This window comes from Phocoena sinus, chromosome 1, assembly GCF_008692025.1.
Source record: "Phocoena sinus isolate mPhoSin1 chromosome 1, mPhoSin1.pri, whole genome shotgun sequence".
NCBI lineage: Eukaryota > Metazoa > Chordata > Mammalia > Artiodactyla > Phocoenidae > Phocoena > Phocoena sinus.
In genome coordinates, this window is record NC_045763.1 from 136,729,843 (window position 1) to 136,737,822 (window position 7,980).

At 45.5% G+C, this 7,980-nt stretch overlaps 1 long non-coding RNA gene across 1 annotated transcript; it reads left to right on the forward strand.

Annotated features, from left to right (window-relative positions):
• Positions 1 to 640: 640 nt before the first annotated feature.
• LOC116739109 lies at positions 641 to 7,219 on the forward strand. Its single transcript, XR_004345464.1, has 3 exons — positions 641 to 754; positions 1,437 to 1,518; positions 7,120 to 7,219. It is a non-coding gene; the product is annotated as an uncharacterized LOC116739109 (long non-coding RNA).
• Positions 7,220 to 7,980: the final 761 nt, after the last annotated feature.

Genomic DNA, 7,980 nt, shown 5'->3' on the forward strand with positions numbered 1-7,980 from the left:
TTTGGCTACACCTCAGAGTCCCTAAGAAATAAAGAAACATTTGTCCTCTGGCCCAACAACTAATGAACTCATTTTATTTTATAGCTCTATATGGTTGAGATACATCAGAAATGACTTTGGATAACCCATGCCTTTGCTGACAAAGTTAACATAGAGAATGTTCAGCTCACTAAGTGTTCAGTAGCATTTACTTATTTTATAAGATGTTGTAACTTTGCTCTCCAACAAGTTAGGTTAGTATCTAGCTTTATACAGTAGTCAAACTCTTTTTTTTTTTTATGTGTATAAATGAAAGTTTCTGGTAAGTTAAATTATGCTCAGTCCAACTCATTGGTTCTTTAGGAATATTGAACAATACTGTGCTTATAGTTTTTTTTTAACATTTCCTACTGTAAGTCGTCTTAGGGAAGGGAAAAATCTGTATTGGCCTTTCTATTTTCAGTTCCACCACAGGGTTGAGTCACCATGTTCCAGCCCCAGTGAATTAGTGATAAGAGGAAAGGGCACAAAACGTTTATCAGGAAGTAGGGTTATCTGGTATAACTGCTCTGCTCTCCCCTGGCACCTCTCAGTGCTTGCTCTTGCCTGAACACCCTCCTCGCTTCCATCTGTCCTTTTTTTTTTTTTTTTTTTTTCCTCCAGCATGCTGTTGGAATGGAAGCTCAGAAGGCATTTGGCTGATGGTTATTTGGAAAGGCCAAATCAAAAGCATGGTGGTGACCAGGTGCTCAGTGGCAGCCCAGCCACAGATATGGTAAGAACTGGGGCCAAACAGGGGAATCTCCATGACCACAGAGGATCGGGTGGGCACAAGGGACCAGGCATTCAATGTCGGGACTATCCAGCCAGGGTAGCAGGTGGTGTTGCAGGAGGTGGGCGGAGTACGCAACAGGGACTTTGGGAACCAGAGATCCACGGAGATCCAGGAGTGAGACAGCTCTCAGCATCGGGCTGTCTGGCAGCTTGGAGCAAGTGACTTGCATGGGCCAAGATGTATAGAGTTAGCTGGGTACTCAGCCTGGCTGGGGCTCGTCTGGGAGGACCTTCCCTGTCATTGTCCATCCTGGCCTGTGAGAAGCTGTAGGTGCCCCAACGTCTCAGTGGGAAGATAAACGAGCTGGTCCAGCAAGTCAAAGAGCAGCAAATGGGTATGGTCATAACAATTAAAATGATTTTTTTAAAATAGCGTTCTTGGGTTTCCCTGGTGGCGCAGTGGTTGGGAGTCTGCTTGCCAATGCAGGGGACACGGGTTCGTGCCCCGGTCCGGGAAGATCCCACATGCCGTGGAGCGGCTGGGCCCGTGAGCCACGGCCGCTGAGCCTGCGCGTCCAGAGCCTGTGCTCCACAAAGGGGGAGGCCACAGCAGTGAGAGGCCCGTGTACCGCAAAAAAAATAAAAATAAAATAGTGTTCTTTTTTTCCTTTTGGCCTCCCTAGCCTGTCCGGATTTCAGAACAGAGACCAGCTCTCCACATCAGCCGCGGTGGGGATGCTATCGGGGCCGTCCAGAGGTCAGCAGGTGTGGCGACGGGCCTACAAGCACTCGTCAGAGTTATTTCTTTTCAGGAAGCAGCTATAAAGGAGCTGATACATGGAAAGTGAGCCAAGCATTCTTGGCAATACGTGGGGAGAGGTAGAGAAAGTGGAGAAAAAACTGAACTGACTCTATTCTGGGTGAGAAGAGATATCACCAAATATGGTACTCCCAGGCTGGTGAGGCCTGGGACACTGGAGTAATATGGCTGTGCTGTGAATGCTGTCACCTAGACAGAATATTGCTCCCGATTAGGTGACAGATAGGGAATAGGTTATTGAGGGTCTCAGGTATAATGTCCTGAGGGATCCCAGGAGACCAAAGATAGTAGAGAGTATGTCCCTTATGCATCTTATAGCTTTAAGAATGCTGTAGCTCAAGGATCAATACAGCCCTAAGTCAAGCAGAGGGACAGGTGGAGGGAGCTGCAAGTCTGATAAACAGGAGAAGAAAGTCTGGTGATCAGAGCAAGGAGGCAAACCTGAGGCTAATATCAGGCACTGCGCAGAAAGCTGAGGTGCTCCGGGCACACTTGCTATTCAGTAATGGATGGGCCACACACACAGGGAGGCAGGCTCATAAATATCTGAATCAGGGCCATGGCCGTGGACCAGGGCTGATTCTTCGCATCTGCCTTAGGTGTGATGTATGATCGGGCCACTACAGTTAGAGGGACACAGACAGAGGGACGGCATGGAACAAACAGCAGTTGGTTTAGTGCTGAGTGCTTTCATCTGGTAAAAGACTAATTTCCTAGTTCCAAAGGTGGAATTGAGAACATGTTCTTTTGCCTCTAGATGAATGGTTCATTACAGGCAGATAAAGACACCAGCTAAAGGTAAAATAAAAGCAGCTTTATGGCTACCTGCCTTAGCCTCCAGATCTGGTGGGCAAGTGAGAGGAGTTCCCCAACCCAGGGGAGAGTCAGGTTTGCAGCTCTTGCCACCCCTGGCACGGTACAGGGCATGCTGGTGGCAGAGAGGGAGTTTGCCATCCTTGCCTCCTACAGGGTCCACCTCCTCCAGCTACAGAAAGGCATCAGTGAGACAGAAATGTACAACAGATTTAACAGTAGCTGCCCAGATGGAGTTCATGTTCTGTTACCCCAGGCTTCCAGAAAGAAAACTAGAGATCATCTCCTTTATGGGACTAACCGATAAAATCCTTGTCTTACTGAGTACAGCCAGGTATTCTCAGCCTGGGTCACCATGCATAGGATGACCACATAATTCATTCAAACTTGACACTTCTGAGAGTGAAACGGTTACGTACACAGTAACCCAATCTTTTCAATTTTGCTATAAAAAACTAGTCACGCTCTTAAATTCAAACGTAACATTTGAGTCTAAAGTAGATTTGCCAGATAAAATACAAGATGCCCTATTAAATTTCAGGTAAATAATTTTTAGTACAAATATGTCCCGAGTATTGCATGGTGCATACTTAATACTAAAAAAAATTATTCATTGTTTATTCAAAATTAAATCTGAATTCAGTGTTCTGTATTTTAATTTGCAACTGGCAACCCTAAAGTTAAACCACTGTATTATATGCTAATTCAATCACACTGCTTATGATGCAAGGCTTTTGGTCTTCAGCTGATTTAGGACATGGTCTGGCTGACCAAAGGAGAAAGTGGAGGGGACCGCCCCAATTAACCCAGTCACCTGAGCTATGGAAATCAGCTCCCTTCAATTTCTCTGGACTAGGAATAGGCTCAGACTAGGTCTCAGTGCCTGGGGTGAGCTGGGCCAGCAGGTGAGAGGAATCAGCTGTGGGACAGGAAGTTACATGGATAGGGCTTCCCTGGTGGCACAGTGGTTGAGAGTCCGCCTGCCGATGCAGGGGACACAGCTTCGTGCCCCGGTCCGGGAAGATCCCACATGCCGCGGAGAGGCTCGGCCTGTGAGCCATGGCCACTGAGCCTGCGCGTCCGGAGACTGTGCTCCACAACCGGAGAGGACACAACAGTGAGAGGCCCGTGTACCGCAGAAAAAAAAAAAAGAAGTTACATGGATAAACACATTCTTTCTGCTTTCTGTTCACTTTTGCTTGATCTAGTGTACATTAGAATCACCTGGGGAGCTGATAAAACCTACTGAGGCTTGGGTCCCACTTCCAACCAATTAAATCAGGATCTCTAGGGGTGTGATAAGTCATCCATGATTGCAAAAGTTCCCCAGGTGAGCTCATTCTGATCCCAGTGGCCTAGGTTCTGCTTACTTGACTTCTCTCCTTTGAATACCCTCCCTGTAGTATCAGACATTTCATAGTCCAGGAAGTACGACTAGAGCACAGGTTTCCTTGTCCATGCAAGACCTGTCTCCCTCCTGCTCTAGCCTCTCTTCAGCTTTGGCATCCCCTGTCTCCTACTCCTCTGCTCCCTACATATCCACTCCCAGTTTGCAGTTGATCTCTTCTCAAGTGCATCCAATGGCAGACTCCTTTGGCTTGAAGCAAGGACATCCTCCAGAGAAATGTCGCTGCAGGCCATGCTGATGGCACTGGCTGATTTCCAGGGCTTCCCTCATCCCTGGCTTCTGCCCCAAGGGGGCTAAGCCCAAGACTTTAGCCATAGAGGAAACCCAGATTTTGTATTTCCAGAACAGGGATTGGTAGACCCTTTGAGGGTGGTGTGTCAAAGTGCCAATTTTCTTCCAAAAGGCTCGCAGGGTAAACAGTGGTTTGCTTTCCAAATGGTAGCGAGAAGGGCCTGGCAATGGCACACTGCCCATCCATCATTGAAAACTGACTCTCTTGCTTGCTTTGGAATTTGACCCAGTGAACTCAAATGAGCTTTGGGCAATGACCAGCTCAGAGTCCAGAGCAGGATACGGCAAGAGCTTTTGGATTATTCATTCACTGAGTACCTACCATGTGCCAGATACCATGCTATATCCTGAGAGGACACAGGTGAATAAAGCAGATATGGTATCTGGAGCCTATGAATCTTACCATCCTTCTAAGCACAAATAACTGAAAGTAAGAAGAATACAGAGGAAAACTGGGGTGGGAATACTGGTGCAGAATGAGAGTGGAAGCCTAAGTGCCTGAACACACAATACTTTTTAAATGCAGGATTTCACCCAGCAAACAATCAACCGCTCTGACCTTCTCAGAGACACAAGGCCACACACTCAAATTCCTTCGTCAAATAATAGGCTGGTGCAAATGGAGCTATTTCTTAAACCCAGCTGTTTACACAACAGCTACAAATCTGTTTAGAAAGAATCCCCGCCATTCACAACTGCCTATCGAACAGATGCTCAGGAGCATTTGTCTCTCACCACCAGGGTTTCCATAAAGAGAAGGGAGCAGGTTTGAATGTCTGCAGCTCCTGGAACTTCACGTGCTGCTCTGTCTTATTCTGTGCCCAGAGGCTGCTGCTCCACTCCCCAGCGCCCCTCTCGGAACAATAATGATTTTTAGAGGCATAATAAGGAGGGTTTGCATTGAATTATTAAACAATGGATGTTGAAGATGTGTTTTCTTTGACCTCCTTACCTCTCGCTTTTACCAGTCAGTTTTCTCTTGTACGGAGGCAAAGATTTCTAAAATATTAAAGCAGATTATGTTTTCCTTCTTATAGTATTTTCCAAACTTATTTAAAATCCCTGCATTAAAAAAAAAAAAACTGCTTTCCCATTTGATAAACTTTAAAACATCGCATGCCCTCCTTTCATTTTCTGAAATTCAGCATAAGTATCAGGGGGAAAAAAGCACTAGAACAAAGCACTGCTTTGTTTTCAAACCAGACCTACAACCCGGCCCCCCGAGATGCGGGTGGGCTGGCATGTGGGAGACTGAACTCCCCGCACCCCCCCCCCTCCCCGCCCCTCCGCCTCCAGTTCCTGAGACTCATTGTTCTAAATGGTAATATTAACATTTACCATCTTCAATTGTGGGTAATATCCTGTTAGCATTTTCAGTTGTAAACGTTTTCTCTGTGACATAAAGTATGAGCTGTGACAATGAAATAATGAGACAGGCTTGAAACACATAAACAAGCATTTATACAATCTAATGAGCATTGTGCCTTTGAAATGGCCACTTTGGGAGTCACCACGTTTCTAGGGCTAAAATGCCATAACTCAAAAAAAAGTGGAGTGATTCTTTAGTTGTAGCCTGGGGCAAAAAGCGTGAGTTTTGTTTGGAGACAGGTGACCTGGGTGCCAATCAAATTCTGCCACTTTTTAGCTATGCGACCTTGACCCAGTTGCTTAATCTCCCCCACAGCCTCGGTTTCCTCATTGGTAAAACGAGAAAAAGGACCAGGTATAATGTATATAAAGTATCTGCATATCCCAGGTAGCCCAATAAGTAGTTATTCATACCATAATTATCACTAATGACGTTCTTTTGAATTGCATTAAAAGATCTTTGAGAGTGATTTGGGGGGAAAATTCCAAGTCTTTTAAAGTCAAATGAGAAAAATAAAAGTGGATAATAAATGGCTGGAAATTCTAGTCTGGGTGGGAAAAAATATTCGTTGCTATAGACACAAGCCTAAAATTTCATGTGGCTCCTTCAGTGACTCTGAAGTCAACTCCAGAAGATGTTTCCAAATGTTCTGAAAGACTACACTCTGCTGAGCATTGTGCATGGGCTCCCTGGGTGGCCACTTTGAAGTGGGTACAACTGCTTTTAATGTTTAAGTAAGCTGTGTGGTGTTAAAGAAATCCTATTTGCTTTATAGTCACGCCACAGATCTGGACCCTGTAAAAAAGGCTTAACTATTGCAAAATCTGCCTTGTCACTTCCTCTACGTCCTGATTACATCTTCCTTCTTTAAACTGTGGTGTGTAGTCACCAGACTTTTTCCCCCTTTTTTAAGTGTCCTCCCTTTCATTTCTGAACCCTTGTAATAGAAGGGGAAAATGAAACGCAGTTCCTGCTACCAAAAGCTACTGTCATCATTCCACAATTTCAGGAGGCTTTCAGGTTTCCATTTTCCTTGTCTCAGCCCAGATGCTTGGCATATGCGATAGCAACAAAAACAAAATCTGTTGTGTTTTTGGTTGTTATTAATGCTTAAGCAGCCCAGGGACTGAGACAGCTAAGATAACCACACAAATGAGCGTGCATGTGCGTGTACACACACACACTTTTTTTTTTTTTAATGCAGAGAGCAAAGAGACAAAATGTGCCCAAAGAACTTTGTCTGGAAGAGTCACCCACGTGCATTCTAATCCACTAATTTCCCTCAGCTTCCCTCCTCCACCACTACTCAGTCTTTATTTCTCAGTAAGAAAACCACTTTATGTGTCAGACAATGATATTACACAATAGAACTATAAATCCAATGTTTGTCTAGAATTTAAATGGCACTGCGGAACTCCACCCTTCCTCCCATTAACAACATCAGAAAAGAAGTTAGTGAGGGGCAAAATCATCTGTTAGTGTGTCTGAGTGGATTTGAAAATTACTCCCCCCAGGGTCTTCTAGGGTTTTAAAATATGAAGGTGTTCATCCAACTGAAAACATTTTATGTCTATAAGCAATTTAAGATTCAGCATGTCTGGTAATTCACATTTTTTTAAAGGATGAGAAAAATGCAGCACTAACGTGAATATGTATGTTGCGTAGGGGAACTTCTGAACCCTTCACTGTCGTCTTGAGGCTAATGGAAGCCAGGTCTCTCACTATTGGACAGATCTACATTCAAGCTACAAATACAGAAAGGAAGAAGGCTGGAATAAACTCTGTACTGGTGAACTGGAATTGAAGGTTTCTGTGTGAGCTCCTGGTTTTTACATGAGTAGATAAATTAGATTTATGTGTATTTATGTGTGTGTGTATCTATAGATAGATACTTACATAGGCATACATATACTGCATGGTCAGGCCACTCCAGATGGCTGTTCTCTTGCTCTCCATACATCCCCTGCCCAACCGGTGCCTGCTTCACCTACACCCTATGCACATGACTGACCTTCCTACGTGCTTGTCCCAGGCCCCAGCTAGTGATTGTTCTTATCAAAGGGGCTGGTGAGGGGCGTGCCCCCTACTGGTTTCCCTGGTAACTAATGAGCCCACCTGACATCAATTCCCCTGTAACAGGTAATCTCCCCTTCCCCATCCCCCCAAGCAAAGAACTTCACCACGTCCTGCCCTCCATGCACCTCACGTGGTGGGGTGTCACTCCAGGACCTTGATTCAGATGTATAAGCTCCCCCATCTATTAAACCACTGACGTCTCTGTTGCTGACTCTGGGCTCTTTCTTCAGTCTCGAAGCTGGGCAAGCGCAGGCCTTGTAGGCCTTTGTGGTGCAGCCCAACAATTGGCAGAGCCAGCCAGGAAACAGGGAACTCCTGTGAGCACTGAGATGTCGGGAAATACAGGACGGGGAATGGAAAGTTGCAGGGGCCGTCCACTAGTATGTGGGACCAAAAGTTGTGGGTATAATCCTGAGGTGGCTGTCCACTAACACATGAGGCCCAAAAGTT